This window comes from Cupressus sempervirens, chromosome 2 (genome assembly GCF_028749045.1).
Source record: "Cupressus sempervirens isolate cs-2001-9-10 chromosome 2, ASM2874904v1, whole genome shotgun sequence".
Taxonomy (NCBI): domain Eukaryota; kingdom Viridiplantae; phylum Streptophyta; class Pinopsida; order Cupressales; family Cupressaceae; genus Cupressus; species Cupressus sempervirens.
In genome coordinates this window covers 91,553,275-91,569,866 of record NC_143119.1, presented here as the reverse complement: position 1 = coordinate 91,569,866, position 16,592 = coordinate 91,553,275, and positions in this window count along the sequence as shown.

Genomic DNA, 16,592 nt, shown 5'->3' with positions numbered 1-16,592 from the left:
GCACCTTGACTTCCTTTGATTTAACTACTAATTTTTGCAACTCATCAACACTGACTAGTATTGGACTTGAACATAATCTAGCTACTTGTGTTGATTAGTCAAGGATCTTTGCTAGATCCTTTGTAGTTAATGGATTGATTTTTTGACCAAAAGTGTCAATAACATCCTTAATCTTGATTATTTTTGCAAGTGTGATGGTGGCAAGAAGAGGGCTAGGAGGTGATAGTTGTGTGTCTTGTACACTTTGTTCTAGATCTTCATCTGTACCCTTTTGTTCTTCTTTCTCCTCTTCATCTTTCTTCTCTTCTTCCACTTTCTTCTCTTCCTCAATCTTCTTCTCTCCTTCCTTCCTATCTTCCTCCTTCTTCCTTGTTTCTTTCATTTCCTTTTTCTTGGCACTTGCTTCTACCTTGTATTCTTCATCAAACACATCATCAATTTTCTTGTATATTATTTTCCACAATCTTGTGGATTTGCTGACTACATCTTGAATTTTTTTCTACAGAATACTGAATGCCCTATATTTTGGAGTAAATCTATTATTGTGTCTCTTGACTACATTAGTCACTTGACCCTTAGTCAAATCAGGCAACAGTCTAGCTAAAGTAGACTCTGTTATTTCTTTTTCCATTTTCAGGCTAAAATACCATTTGTCTTCTACTATTTTGTACAATTCTTTGGGAATTAAGCTATCTAGCTCTAGAGGTTTGTGCTTGTACTTAGCCATCATAGCATACATAGATTCCTCTATTTTATTTTCTTCTACCTTAGTGAGCTTATTAATATCTAAATTCTTTAAATCTTTCAAGTCATCATTTCTAATCTTTATAAATAATTTATCAATTGAAGACTTGGGTGAACGACTTACCACTTTGAACTAACTAATATCTTCTAAATCTGTCTTCTCTTCATCTAAGTCAGGTTGGGCTACATATTTTCTTCTCTTTCTTGGTTCCTCATCAATTTCCTTGGTGGCTTTCTTCTTTTCTGCCTCTTCTTTGGCCTTTTGTGTTGTAGCTCTGGTGGTGACTTTGGTAGTAGGCTTCTTTGGTGTAGATTTTGCCATTTTCTTTGCTTTGGGTTGAGGAGTAGGAGGAGTTTTAGCCTTCCTCTTGGTGACTTTAATTTTGATAGGTGCTTCCTTAGCTTCTTCTTCCTCAGAACCTTCCTCTTTATCCTCACGTAGACCTTGTGTCAATTGTAGAGGCTCATCTTCTTCATTTTTATTGTCATCCTCTTCTTCATCTACTTTCTCTTCCTTGGCTGTGCCTACTTCTTCAACTCTAAATTTTTTCTTGATTTTTTTGATCAATTTTTCCTTCTTCTTTATTGCTATAGCAGTCTTAAGATCTGTCACCACCCTTGATTTGACAACATCATATGTTCCAAAATGTTTTGCAGTATTGTCAATTTCCTCTACAAGTAGAGCTATTATTGTTGATAAGGCTTGATCAACATCAAGTTCATAACCTAGTGGCCTAAGCCATCTCACTTTAGGTATAACTACTTATATCTAGGTGTAATCAATCTCCATAAGAAAACAAATATCCTTTTCATGCTGCTCAACCAGTGAGATTGGTATCCTCATCCTCTATTTCATGGACTTTTTGAAGTCCTCAAAGTAGCTAGTCATTTTTGCATCAAAATTCTCACCCATCTGCTCAATGAATCCATTTATTTGATCAACAATGGTTTTATTTGGATCCCATCTCACCTTTCTGACTAAAGAGAATTCTTTCATGATATAGAAAAACATGCAAACTAGAACTAAGCCAAATTTGCATTGAGCTCCCTTAGACTTCCTTATAGCTCCCAGATTCTCATTGATTTGTTGTAACATGAGCTCTGCAAGATCATATGTATGATCTTTCTTCACTAATTTATAAGAAACATCCACTGCAATACATGGTACACTATCTAGTCTTCTAGACTGGTAGAATTTGTGTGATATGACTCTCATAGAAAAATCTAGTAGGGGTTCTATGATGGTGTCTATTGTCATTCTCCTGTTATTCCATTTTGCACTAGTGTTATTCTCTATAGCTTCCTTTTTGTCACTTCTCAGGGTCTTTGGCTGATCTAGGTTGGAATACCAGTAACCTTATGGACAATTTTTTTTGTAAACTTTAATGGCCCTGTTTCCAATTTAAAGGTTCCATCATGGATTCTACTCAAAACTATGCATACCCATTCAGTTCTAAAAAAAAATAGGGAAAACTAGAGCTTTGGTCAGACCCTTCTTCTTAAGTATGGAGAATTCATTTTTAAGTTTTCCATTATCACACAGTTTATCAAATGCATTAAAAATATCCAAATCTCCTATGGCTCCAATTTTATAGTTATAACACTTTTGAACATCTTGAACCATAACAACTTTATCAGGTATTATAGATAGGGCACCAACGGGATAATTTTCATAAGCTAGTTTAGGGATGGGTCTAAACTCTGGTTGTTTGACTTTGTTACTAACTAGTTGAATTATATGACTTTCCTTCTCCTTGGTAGATTTTTACCTAGATTCCATTGTTTATCAAACTAGGGTTTAAACTTGAATAAGCTTTCAAACTCTACATAGCTCGACACTTGAATGAAATACTTGTGAATCGATGAACTGGAGTTGAATCATGGTTGAAATTGTTGCAAATCACTATTTGATCATTGTAGAATTGCCTGTTTTCTCTGCTTGACCTCTCTTCATGTTCAAATGATTCAAAAATGAATGATTTTCACGTTTATTAGGTTCAAAAACCTAGAATTTATTATACTTGTGATTAGAGCTATACACTCATCTTCCAAAGATTTTATCAACTTGGCTTCCACTGAAGTTCATTCACTCGATAGCTACTAACATGTCTTAGTCAGCATCCACTAGTCTGTTCAACTCGACATATATTGGAGTTTCACTCAACAACCAAAAGGTAGCTCGAGATCATCTTCTAACTTTTAATTTGGCATCTTTTCTCATGCATATTTCTTCTTTGTAGTACTTCTATGTTTTCTTGGGCTGATGTATGATACATCTTTATATGTATCAACCCCATGTATCTATCTTGTGCTTAATTGGATGAGGTGTGACCACTTGACCTTTTGGGTGAAGTGATCTCTCCATTTGATGTGCTGCATTCACCTTTATTCTTCCATGTCTTGTTCATTTGTCCTCTTATTTGTTCAACATCAATCTTCTCTTTTCCTTTGTTGACTTCAGCTTTTGGTGCTTTTGACTTTGTAAGACAGTTTTTACTGATATGACCATTCTTCAAGAAACTAAAATGTTTAGTTTGGTTTATCCATATATTTTAACTTTCCTTGAAATGTTATGCAATTTTCATGAATGTGTCAATACTCTTGAAAATAGTGATAGCTATAACTGGTATTGTAATCCCAATTTTTGTGATGTGCATGATTGATTCCTCTTGCAGGCTGATTAGGTGTCCACATAGGCTTTGATCTGCATTCAAATTCTCTATGTCCATACTTTTTGTAGTTGTAGCAATGACCTTCAAACCTTGGTGTCCTCATGATCTTGGTTCTATAATCTTGTGTAGAATGTCCTTGCTTCTTGCACTTGTGACAAAAATTTGCATTCATAGGCTTATCATGCTAATGACTATTCTTGCTTCTGCACACATTAGAGGTATGTTCCTTTTTACCACAAAAATGACAAGTAGGTTTAGTGTTCTTACCTTTGTTGCTTCTTTCTTCTACAATCTTGGATTATTCTCCTTGTTCAGTACTGATGTAGCCAAGTCTTGAAGTATCATTACTAGCCCTTGGTGATTTCAGCAAATACTCAAAGTACTAGATGGCCTCATTGGGTTTTTTATAACTTTCTGCTATCTCTTTTTTTCTCTTCAATTCATTCTGCAATTGTTCAGTCTACATCTTCAAGGTGGAGATCTTAATATCCTTCATGTTTAGCTCATGATGAGCATTCATCATTTGGCTTAAGGTGTCCAACTACATGTTTGAGATCTTTTCAAATTCAATTGTCTTCTCTTCCAACCTATTGATGAGATTTCTCTTATCATCTTCTATCATGGCCTTGTCTTCAATAGCTCTTTTCTTTTGTTCAGTCACTTCACAAAGCATTATGGCTTGTGATTCTTGTTCAAGCTTGAGTAATCTGATTTCTTCAGCTTGTGCTCTATTTTTCTCCATTAATTCTACTATTGTTTCATCAAATTCTTTGGAATCTCCATTCGAAAACACTTGCGTGGTGTCAATCTCCTTGTAGTGTATGTCATTTTCAGCTATGGCTATCTCCTTTCTTCTTTTCAAGGATTTTCTCAGTTCCTCCCTAGTTTCCTCTACTTTGTGTAGAGCTTGTTGCACATCAATCATATAATTGTCAATGATCTTCCCAAGTTTGAAGACTTCCATTTTCTAACCTTTTTCTCCAAGTTGTTAGGCTTCTCCTTGTGAGAACCAGAGCTCTGATACCAATTGTTGGAATGTTCAAAATGGGAAGAGTACTTCTGAGAGAAGGGGTGGGGGTGAATTAGAAGTAACCAATTTTTATCCTCTCAAACCCTTATTAACACATAATTGAAAGTAATATACATGCATGTAAACATATAAGCAAAAATGAAAGCATGCATCAACACATAACACAAAGATTTGGTAACCTAGAAACCCTCCAGGAATAAGAAGGTAAAAATCACTGCAACAACTAATATTCAACCACTTCTGATGGTCTGCCTTGTGAAAGGCCTACCTTGTTAAAGGCTTTACACTATGTCAATAGTGACCTGGTTACTGGATTTACAAACACTTACATGAAGTGTCACCCTGTTAAAGGATTTATAATAGGTTGTTAAACCCACCTAATACATAGGATTTTCAAGACCTTCTCCAAAGGTTCTCCTTACCTAACTGTTAAGCTAACCTATCAACATAGGATTTCAGCATCTAATACAATTGTGAGAGAGTATTAGAACATTTGACCTGATTGTATGTAATCTCAAATTGTTGGATTCATGTACTAGATTTGCTCTTCTCATTCTAATCCTTGCTTGATCTGATCTCTATATGTGTTCCTTGTCCCTTGTGCTGTTCTGATCAACTAGATATTAAATTGCTTCTCTATTCCTCTAAGTCTTTTCCTCTTCACACTAAAATTTCACTATAATTGTTAGAATTTATAGTATTTTCTTGATTGTATTTATTAAATGGGATAAACCAAGGTATCCCTTAAGTTGTTCGTCCTCTAGTCCACATTTTAGGACAAGTCTATTTTGTAATTCCTTTATTAAGGAAAATAGTTATTCCTCCTTAAGAGGATTATGACACTTGTTATGCACACACTTATGAATGTGGCAATCATTCACATGGGATTTACAAATGACTCCTCCTCTCATCTCTTTATAAGAGATGCTTCTCTCTTATTCTTAACACACAATCACTATGTAGTTCTTGTAATGAGCCAGTGGCTCCATTTTCTCTCTTCTCTCTCCTTCTTTCATTCTTTAGGCATTTGCCTCATTCATATTATTCACAAGGGGTTTTCTTTTCTTTCCCCTTTCAAATATTTGTCTCCTCTTGTTGATTCATTGGTGGTTGTTCATTCTTTCACTCTCTCTTTGGATCTGAGTTTATGGTAACTATTTTCACAAACTCTCTTGGATTAATTGATAATTCTTTTCTTTTAGTTCATTTCAATGTTATTGTTTCTAACAATAATCTCTCCATATACTATTCTCATCCACACATGCAATGGGTTCTTGAACTCCTTATAAAAAATTTGAAGACTTAGGGTTAAGTATGGATCTACGATCCATATTGAATCTCAAATTTTTGCTCATAGCTTGGATTTTTCTCATTGGTTGCATGCCTTTTCCATTTTTATGAGTCATTGCATGTAGATTGCATAGGGAATGCAAATGATTCATCCTTATCTTTATCTCCTTCAAAATTTCTATAGGTTAGCTCCAAAAATGGTTTACATCTTAGTTTGTGAAGACACAAACTCTTATGTTGATCCTGAGTTAATCGACACTCATTACATTACTGATGCTCGACATGAACTGATTCTTAGATTGCTTGGCATCTATTACTTTCTTGGTTTACTCGACACCTGTTAGACACTGTATTGCTTGGCACATGTATGTTCTATATTGCTTGGCACCTGAACATTTCTTGGATCACTCGACACATGAACTTTTTTGGATTACTCGACACATACTACATTCTGACTTGCTCAACACCTATTGCAATTCTAGCTTGACATACATTGTATACTTGGCATATATAGTAAAAATGGTTAAGTGTTTTGACACTCAATTGTCAAGAATATTCTTTTGACCAACAACCTCAAGTACTGATTCATATGTAATATTTTCTTTCATTATTGCATCAACTTTATTGATTATCAATATGCATTGGTCGATGCATCGCTAAATGCTATTTAGTGAGCTTCAGATAGGGGAATGACACCTAACTGACCTTGTAGATGCAAAAATGCATCCTTAGGTAGTGGCTTGGTGAATATGTCTACAAGCTATTCTTTGGTATTCACATATTTCAAACTTCCTTGTCTTGTACCAATTTCTTAGAAAATGATATTTTATAACAATGTGCTTGATTGTGGTATGCATCACTAGATTGTTTGATATGTTGATTACAATGGTGTTATCATAGAAGATAACCACTAGATTTTTGATTTCTATCTTCATACCTACCAATAGTTGCTTGAACCAAACAATATTGGAATAATTGACTACTGTAGCAACATATTTTGTCTCTACTATTGACTAAGAGCTATAATTCTTCTTTTTTCTCTTTATGTCATCATTGCTTCCTACCAAATCAACATCAGTGAAGGCTTGTAACTCTAAGTTTGCATTTTTTCTTATATCATAAGCCATAATCTTCAGTACCCTTTAGATACCTCATGATTCTCTTGATTGCCATCGTATGATTTTCTTTAGGATTTGTTGAGAATCTTGCCACCATACCAATTGCAAGAGCAATGCCAGGCCTAGTATGTACAACATAATATAATTTTTCAATCATTTATCTATATGTGATTTGATCTACCACTTTTGAATCATCATTTTTGGAAAGCTTATATCTAGTAGACATAGGTGTTTCAACTAGTCTTGAATCTTCCATTCCAAATTTATTTAGTATCTCCTTGATATATCTAATGATGCAGGAGCATCTATCAAAAATGTAAAGGATGCATGATAATGAAAGAATTTATCTTTTAAATATATTTTTAATGCATTCAATTTAATATGTAAGGCTAACTAAAGTCATTTGTAATAGATTTTTAAAAGTTGTCAAATGTGTAATAAAATATTGTAATAAATGTGGCAATATGAAAAAGTTGATGTAAGAGAGAAGATGAAAGGTCATAGGATGTAATTAATTAATTATATAATTTTAAAAATATTTAAATTATCATGTATTGGTTATTATTTTTAGAACTTAATGGCTGAAGAAGTTGGAAGAAGAGGTGAAATAAAGAGAAGTTTATTTTTGTGAGTTTTATGATAAATTTGTGAGTTATTTTTTTAGATATCTGACTATTTTTTGTGTTGGTACAAGAACATATGAATAGATACAAACCTAAAACTTATATTTTTGGAAATTTATTTTAGTTAGCATTCTTTTGATTTTGGTTTGGTTGAATTTCATTAAGTTTTGTAAAATTTATGGCCATTTTGGTGACTACAGGTTTGAATCTGTCCTGGTTTTTTGATTCAGTTAAAAGTTTGCAAAAGTGTGCAATATTTCCCTAATAAGTCATGAATTTGTGATAATGTGATTTTTTATTTCTTGCATCCTTGCATAAAATTGATATTAGACCTTAGAAAAAGGTTTGGGAAAAGGTGAGTTTGTGAGTTTGTGAGGGTTATGATAGGTTGAGAAGAGAACCCATAGAGTGGTCAAAAGATTAGGTTGAGTTGATAGAACCTAGATAGGAGAAAATGGTCACAAGAGGAGATTTATCTCATAATAAGAGGATACTATTATATGCATGGGTTTTATATTGGGATTTTTAGAAAAAAAAGAAAGAGGCAAAGAAAAGAGAGGAAGGAAAAAAATGGAGAAGAGGAAGCTAGAATAAGACAAGAGATAGAAGAGGAAATAAGATTCCTAATGAGGGATTTTAAGAAAGGGGAAGATAATTTAGAGAGACTAAAAGAAGAATTGAAGAAAAATATGGACAAAGAAAATAGTGATTCAGAGCAGCCATTCATTAAGGATACAATAGCATGTGAAGATGGAATAGAGAACTTGGTTACCAATGTAGAGAAGAATTGTCCATTGGAAGGACAAAGTGAACAAATTAATGTAGATATAAAAAGTTTTTAGGAAATAGTTGCTGATGAATCTTATGATGAAAAGGTTTTTAAAGATATAAAAGAAATAGAGGTGGTAGTTTTTCATAATCCTTATGATGAAAAGGTTCATAAAGACATTGTAAAAAAGGATGCAAAGGTTTCTATAGTGAACCAAATTGATGAATTCATAGACAATGAGATCTCATTTATTTTTTCTAATCCATTTATTGTAGGTTTGTAGGAGTTATACTTGAATTCTTATGTGGAAGAGGTTTATGAAGATATGAAAGTTGACTTGGGTACTTGGCTAGAATATAAACAACAAATATCAAGGAATTGGGAGACTAGAAAGAGGAAGGACAATCCAAGGGACTTGGATCTTTTTGTCCATGAGAGTATGATGCAGGAGCATTTATCAAAAAGGAAAATAATCCATGATAATAAAATAATTTATCTTTTAAATATATTTTTAATGCATTTAATTCAATATGCAAGGCTAACTAAATCCATTTGTAATATATTGTCAAAAGTTGTCAAATATGTAATAAAATATTATCATAAATGTGACAATATGAAAAAGTTGATGTAACAGAGAATATGAAAGGTCATAGGAGGTAATTAATTAGTTATATAAATTTAAAATTATTTAAAGTATCATGTATTGGTCATTATTTTCATAATTTAATGGTTGGAGAAGTTGGAAGAAGAGGTGAAATAAAGAGAAGTTTATTTTTGTGAGTTTTATGATAAATTTCTAAGTTATTTTTCCAGATATTTGACATTTTTTGTGTTTTTATGAGAAAATACAAATATATATAGACCTAAAACTTATATTTTTAGAAAGGTATTTGAGTTAGCTTTCTTTTGGTTTTAGTTTGGTAAAATTCCTTTAAATTTTGCAGAATTTATGGCCATTTTGGTGATTGCAGGTCTAAATCTATCCTAGTTTGTTGATTCAGTTAAAAGTTTGCCAAAGTGTGTAATATTGCCTTGATAAGTCATGGAGTTGTGATGATGTGATTTTTGAATCCTTTTATGCTTGCATCATTTAGATTGAGTAATGTAGATACCATCTTTCTTCTGTTGAATCTACAATCCAACAATTTTTTTTATCTCTCCAAACATGGACATCTCAAATTCTGTACTCATCTCTTCTAAAAATGCTTTGCACAATTCATCATTTCTAGTAAATTTTGTGTCATCCACAAATATTTCTACCAATACAATCTTCTTGTATGATCCTTCTTTTATATACAGGTTGATATTATCATTTGTTCTTTGAAAACCAATCTTTATCAAGTAGTTTTGAAGTCTTTCACACCACACTCTAGGAGCTTGCTTGAGACCATACAATGCTTTGTGTAATTTACATACCATATCCCTTTTTCTATGATCCAAAAAACCTTTAGGTTGTTCAATATAAAAATCTTCTTCAAGAATGTAGTTTTTACATCCATTTGATAAACTTTAAATCCTTTATGTGCTGCATATACTAGTAAAGTCCTAACACCTTCTAATCTTGCAATGGGAGCAAAATTTTTACAATATTCAATACCTTCTTCTTGAGAATAAGCTTTAAAAACTAACCTTGATTTATTTCTTAAAAATTTTCCATCTTCATTCATCTTATTTTTGAAAACCCACTTTGTGCCAATTATATTTTTATCCTTGGGTCTCGGAACAAGAGTCCAAGTTTTATTCCTCTCTATCTATTCTATTTCTTCATTTATAGTTTCAATCTAACTTTAAATATCCAAGCATCTTTAATATTTCTAGGTTCAAATTTAGCAAGCAAACATGTATCTTACAATTTGTTTCTTATCATTATACGATTAGATTTGTCTAATGATCTACTCAGGTGCATGGTGCCTTCTGACATATCTTGCTAATATTGGTACTTTGGATTTGGAACTTGTTTTAGATAGCTCAACATGATCTTCAATTTTGGGTCCCACTGTTTGTGACTCGAGGTCCTTATGATGACTCAGGTTGCACTGACTATAACTTGGTAGCTTTTGACTACAACTTGGGTCCTTCAGACTATGACTCAATTTGCATTGGTTGTAACTCGATAGCTTTCAAAGATTTTGGGGACTCAGGAGGTGAAGTTTGTTGACTTCCAATTTGATTTGCCAATGTATTAGGTTCATAGTAGGCAAACCTTCTATAATCCTCAAGTTATTTGCTACTCTCTTTTGCATACTTTTTGGCAAACTCATCAATTCTTACATGTGCACTTTCTATGATCTTACGAGTTGAGTATCCTAGGAATATGGCTTCATCACCTTGGACATCAAATTTTTCTTTCTTAGATTACTTCAAGATATAACATTTGCTACCAAATACTTTCAAGTAACTTACACTAGGTTTTTAGCCATACCATAGTTCATAAGGAGTTTGATTTGAGTCTTTCTTCAAATGTACTCTATTCAAAGTATGCACTACAGTACTAATTGCTTCATTCTAGTATTTTATTGCAACATTCTTTTCTCTCATCAAGGTTCTTGCACAATCCATGATAGATCTATTCCTTCTTTTAGCTATACCATTCTATTGTGGTGTACCAGGGGCTGATACTTGTCTTTGAATTCCTATTTCAATGTAAAATTCATTGAATTAATTAGAGATGAATTCACCATCTTGTTCTAATCTCAAACACTTCATCTTATTTTTAGTTTCTTTCTCTACTCTTTCTAGATACCACTTAAATTTTTGAAAAGCTTCAATTTTTTCTTTTAGATACATTATAGTCATCAAGAAATAAAACAAAAATACTTATCTCCACTATAGCTCTCTATTCCAATAGGTCCACAAAGGTCTATATGAACTAACTCCAACATTTCTTCTGAATGATAGTTATTGCTTTCGAGACTAGTCTTTCCCATCTTTCTAATTTGACAATTTTTGCATAGACCCATATCAGGTTTTCTCAAACTAGGAATACCTCTTGCTCTTCTATTTTTGTTTATCTTAACCAAATTTTCAAAGTTCACATGGCATAACCTTTTATGGCACAACCAACTTTCTTCTACTTAAGCAATAAAATATGAACTTTCACTGAGATCTAGGTAGAATAGGTTACCTTTTGAATGTTTGCCAGACCCAACTAGATTTCCTTTTCCATCTAGTAGCTTGGCCTTCCCATTCATGAATTCTACCTTGAATCCAATGTTATTCATTTGTGCCACACTTAGTAGATTATACATTAGTTTATTGGTTAGTGAGATACAACCTTTTCCCTTTATGCAACAAGGCTCATTATTTCCAAATCTAACACTTACAGCATCATAGTGCTCCATATGTTCAAACTTTGATTTATCACTAGTCATATGATGAGAGAAACCACTATCAATAATTCATGTATCATTCTTACTAACATGAGAAATAAGTGTCATTTTATCTAACTCATCATTTGATTCATCTTTTACAATTATATAGTCCATTTCATCATTATCATTACTATCAGAATCTTTAGCCATAAAACAAGATTTCTTACATTTGTTCTTGTAGTCCTTGTAGCTCTTGAATTCCTTCTTTCCTTTGAACTTATTACTTTTATTTTCATCTTTTCCTTCTTTGTACTTTCCTCTACCTTTGGAATATTTCCTCACAAGTAGGACTTCAACAACTTCAAGATCATTGTCTAAACTTTATTCCTCTTCTTCACTTTCTAATTGTTTGGCTTTTGATTTTCCACCTTTTTTCTTGAGTGAGAGCTTGGCTTCAAATGAAAAATCAATACTTTTGGAACTAGGGACATTGTTATCATAGTAATTCAACTCAAAAGTTGTTAGTCTTCCCACTAGAGCATCCAAATTTATCTTACTATTTGGATCACATCTCATCACTTGAATAGAAGATACTATAATTGAATAGCTAGGGCCTTGCTTGAAATTTTTTAGTCATCAATGTCTCCTCTATATGCTTTGATTGAACTCATACTTTCTTTAATTCACTCAACATATTTTGCAATGTTTTCATCCCCTCTCATTTTCATTTGATGAGACTAACCTCTAAGACTTTTTTCTTTGGCTCTCCTTACATTGTCATCACCTTCATAGATGTCTTTTGGTTTGGTCCACATTTCATGATCAATAGTACAACTTTTGACCTCATCAAATCCAACATAATTAAGAGCAGAAGTAATGTCAATTATCATGATTTTATGATTTTTCTTTTCAGCAATCTCTTCAATTGTTAGTATTCTAGTAGGAGCCTTGTATTGATTATCAAGATACTTACAACATAAATCATTGATAGTTTCCAAGTGTAACCTCATAAGTTTTTTCCATGCTGCTAAGCTATCTTTGTTCAACTTGAGAATCTCTCTTATATAAGACATCCTAATCTTTAGCTTAGGTCCTTGAAACCTTCTCTACAAGTACGTAAAGCTCTGATACCAATTGTTGGAAACATAAGAGGAGTAACTGAGAGGGGAGGGGTGAATCGGTTACTACAAAATAAATTCTAGATCCCTTAGATGTCAATACAAATCAAAATGTAAAATCTGATTAAATTGTATTTTGTTGTTACTCGAAAAACACACAGGTACAAGGTCAACACTAGCAAATACTATAATTTAGAAAGCACTAAGAATCAATTGCAACTTGGCAATAGTTGAATATACTAATCTTAATGTGATTAACCCTAAATTCAACTTAATTTCATACACATAAAAGAAATAGTATGAACACAAGTGACACCAAGATTTAACATGGATACTCAATTTGGAAAAGACCACAAATTGTAACTAGTTACTGATTTTCACTCTTCTGAATTGAGCTTTATTAGGAGCCAACCCTGTTAAATGTTACAAAACACATTGTTACATGTAACCTTGTTAGAGGATTTAATCACCTTGTTAGGAGTGGCTTTGTTAGAAGTCTTCAAGACACTTCAAATAGAAATTCCACATTGTTAGAGGATATATAACTACCTATTAGGCCAACTCTGTTAAGAGATTTATATCATTGCTACAATGGTTAGAAAGTAACAATGAGATGACCTGATTTCTAATGCTACTAAATTGCTGATTACATATCTCAATTTTGGTTTTAATACTTGATCCTTCTTGATTGAAAGTATCTTTGCAACCCCACAATGATATTCTTCTTATCCTTCAAATTCACTTCCTCTTGGCATCTTCAAATCTTCTATTTTTTCCATACTTTCAATCCTCAACTTGACCTTATATTTATATTTTACATATTGTCAAGTTAGCTTGAATACAACTTAAAATACTTAATTCATCTGCTTGGTCGACTAGAACCAACAAACAAATTAATTGAACTCAATATGCCAAAAGAAAAAAATCTATTGTTAGCCGACCCTGCTCGATAGACATAACCAAAATAGATTTTCCTTCATCAACCAAGTGAGCTCGTTCCATACTATTTTTCATGCTAACTTGCTTTGTCTCTTGAGTGAACTTAGTAGACACTTCCTTCTATGAATTCTCTTTGGTAATTGCGTGAGCTCGGTTAACACTCATTATCTTCCAACTTTCCTTTGTCTCCTAGTAGACACTAACTTCTGATCTTGGCATACATAGGAATACTCGATAGACACAGGAAACTATCTTCATTTCCTGAGTGAGCTTGGCAGGCACTGACTTCTGAATGTATGAAATTTTGTGTAACATCAAAGACAATATACAATAGATCAATTGTTTTCAACATGAGCATCTTCAATTGTTACAATATCTTTTTCACTCTCCTTGACCTTTTCTCCAATGGCTTCTTCAAGTGTATCCAAGTTATTGTATACATCATGTACAATATCTAGTTCATCTCCAACACTCTTACCCTTATCATTGTTACCCTTTTTGGTTTCTTTACTAGTGGTCAATCAAAAAAATACTTTTACAAAAAAATTCACTTTCTTTTACAACATCTTCAACTTTATGTTGCAAGACCATAAAACCTCTATATTTAGAAACAAATCTATTCCTATACTTCTCCAAAAGTTTTGTAATTTTCTTACTTGTTACCTTAGGCATAATATTTGCTAATGTTCCTTCTCTAATTTGCCTCTTGATCTTTATTGCATGTTGCCATTTTGCATCAATTCTACTGTACAACTTATTTAGAATATTATTACCTATCTCTATATTTTTGGTCTTGAACTTTTCCATCATTTCTAACATGGCTTATTCTACCTTAGACTTATAAGATGCTTTTAGATTTCCATACTTTATTAATTTAAATCTCAATAAGCCTAAAAAGTTTCTAATGTTGTCATAAACCTCATCAATTATTTTTGGCTTTATATGTATAGCTACTCAGTGCTATTGACTTGGTTCATCAGAATATATTTTCTCTACATTTTCCTCATCGTCATCTTTCTATGTAATTAATTTTCTTCTCCTTGGTTGACCTTTGTTGGTAGGCAATTGTCATTTGAAGCAATTTTGATATCAACCATTATTTTTGCTTTTGCTTCTTTATATTTTCCTAAGGGCTCAACCCTTGCATCAATTTCCTCAGTAAGTGTAGGGCCCATTTTTTGTTGCACCAAAAGCCATGACTGTTAGTGAACATGGAACACCACATAATTAACCACCTGTGGGAAGAGGAGCACATTACGTGGGTCAGGAAGGCATCGAGAAGATTTGAACCCATGACCAAGCCAGAACTAGGCTTTGATACCACTTGTAGGGCCCATTTGCTGTTGCACCAAAAGCCATGACTGTTAGTGAACATGGAACACCACATAATTAACCACCTGTGGGCAGAGGAGCGCATCGCATCACCCAACAGTAAGTAATGTAGTGATTTCTACACTCACATTATCAATGTCAATCTTGTACCCAAATGTTTTAAGCCACATTGCCCTCAACTTAATTGCCTATACATGTTTCTGATCAATATCAACTAGAAAACACACATCATTATAGGGATCCTTATTCTTATTTTCATTTCCTATTTAAATTCATCAAAGTATCCATCTAACACATTCTCAAAACTATCACCTAGATTTGTAATATACTCACCTATTTACCTAGTAGTAGGTTTTCCTTGCTCCCATAGAACATTACCAATAGTAGGAAAATAACTTCGAATATAAAAGAATATGCACATTATCAATGATCCAAACTTACACATCTAACTTGGTCTTCCTAATTGATAGAAGGTTCTTAGCGAATTATAACCATTAGAGCTCAAAAAGGATCAAATTCATGGTCTTTCATCACAATCTTCCAAGATTAATCCACTTCCACACATGACACACTATTTAGTTAGCTTGACCAGTAAAATTTATGTACAATCACTCTCACAAAAAAGTCTATCAATGGATTTGTAATGTTTGAAATTGACATGGCACATCTATTCCACTTGGATTTGGTATTTGTCTTGATTGCTTCTTTTCTTTGACATCTCATTGTTTTCTTGTTGTCAAATGTTGGATACCTTGTTATAGCATGAATAATATTTTTCATGATTTTTACTGGCCCATTCTTGAGCCATTACTCCATATCATGAATTTGACTGAGCACTTGTTTAATCCATTAAATCTTGAAATTTCTTGGAAAATCTATGGCCTCTATCAACCCTTTCCTCTCTACAATGTAAGATTTTTTTTTTTTAAATATGCAATTCCTTACATACCTTAATCATCCTGAGGTAGAGTGATCACCTTCTCCATTAGATTGGGTGATCTCAACTTCACTTCTTCCACTACTTTCACCTTCTACCTTCTTCTTCAAGATTTGATTCATCTCCTTCTTTATTGTTCTACATCAACTTCTCCTTTTCCCTTGATGTGTTAATTTTTTGGTTTTAGTGCTCGCATTCTACAGTTCTTGCTCACATGACCAATCTTGTGACAACTAAAAAAAACTATACTCATTCAACCATTTATTGTAATTTCCTCTAAATTGTGTTCTTATGAAATTTTCTTGAATGTAATTATATTCTCCACAATAATGACAATTGTCCCATGTATTGTAATCCCAATTGTAAGAGTACCTTTTTTAGGTGTATTTTCTTGCTTCTTGGTTGTCTAGTTAGGTTTTTCCTATGATATACATTCATGTGCTCTATGTCCATACTTTTGATAATTGTAACAATATCCCTCAAATCTAGGTGAAGTAGGTGTATTTATAACCTTTAATCTATATTCATGTGCTTGATGACCTTGTTTCTTGCAATTAAAATAGTTACTAGTAAACTTAGGTTTAGGGTTTTGCTTAACAAAATTTTTTCTACAAATGTTTGTTGTGTGTCCCAATTTGGCACAATGATGACATGTAAGGTTTTCCTTTTGTTTTTACATTTATTTTCTCTCCACTCTTGGATGATTCTC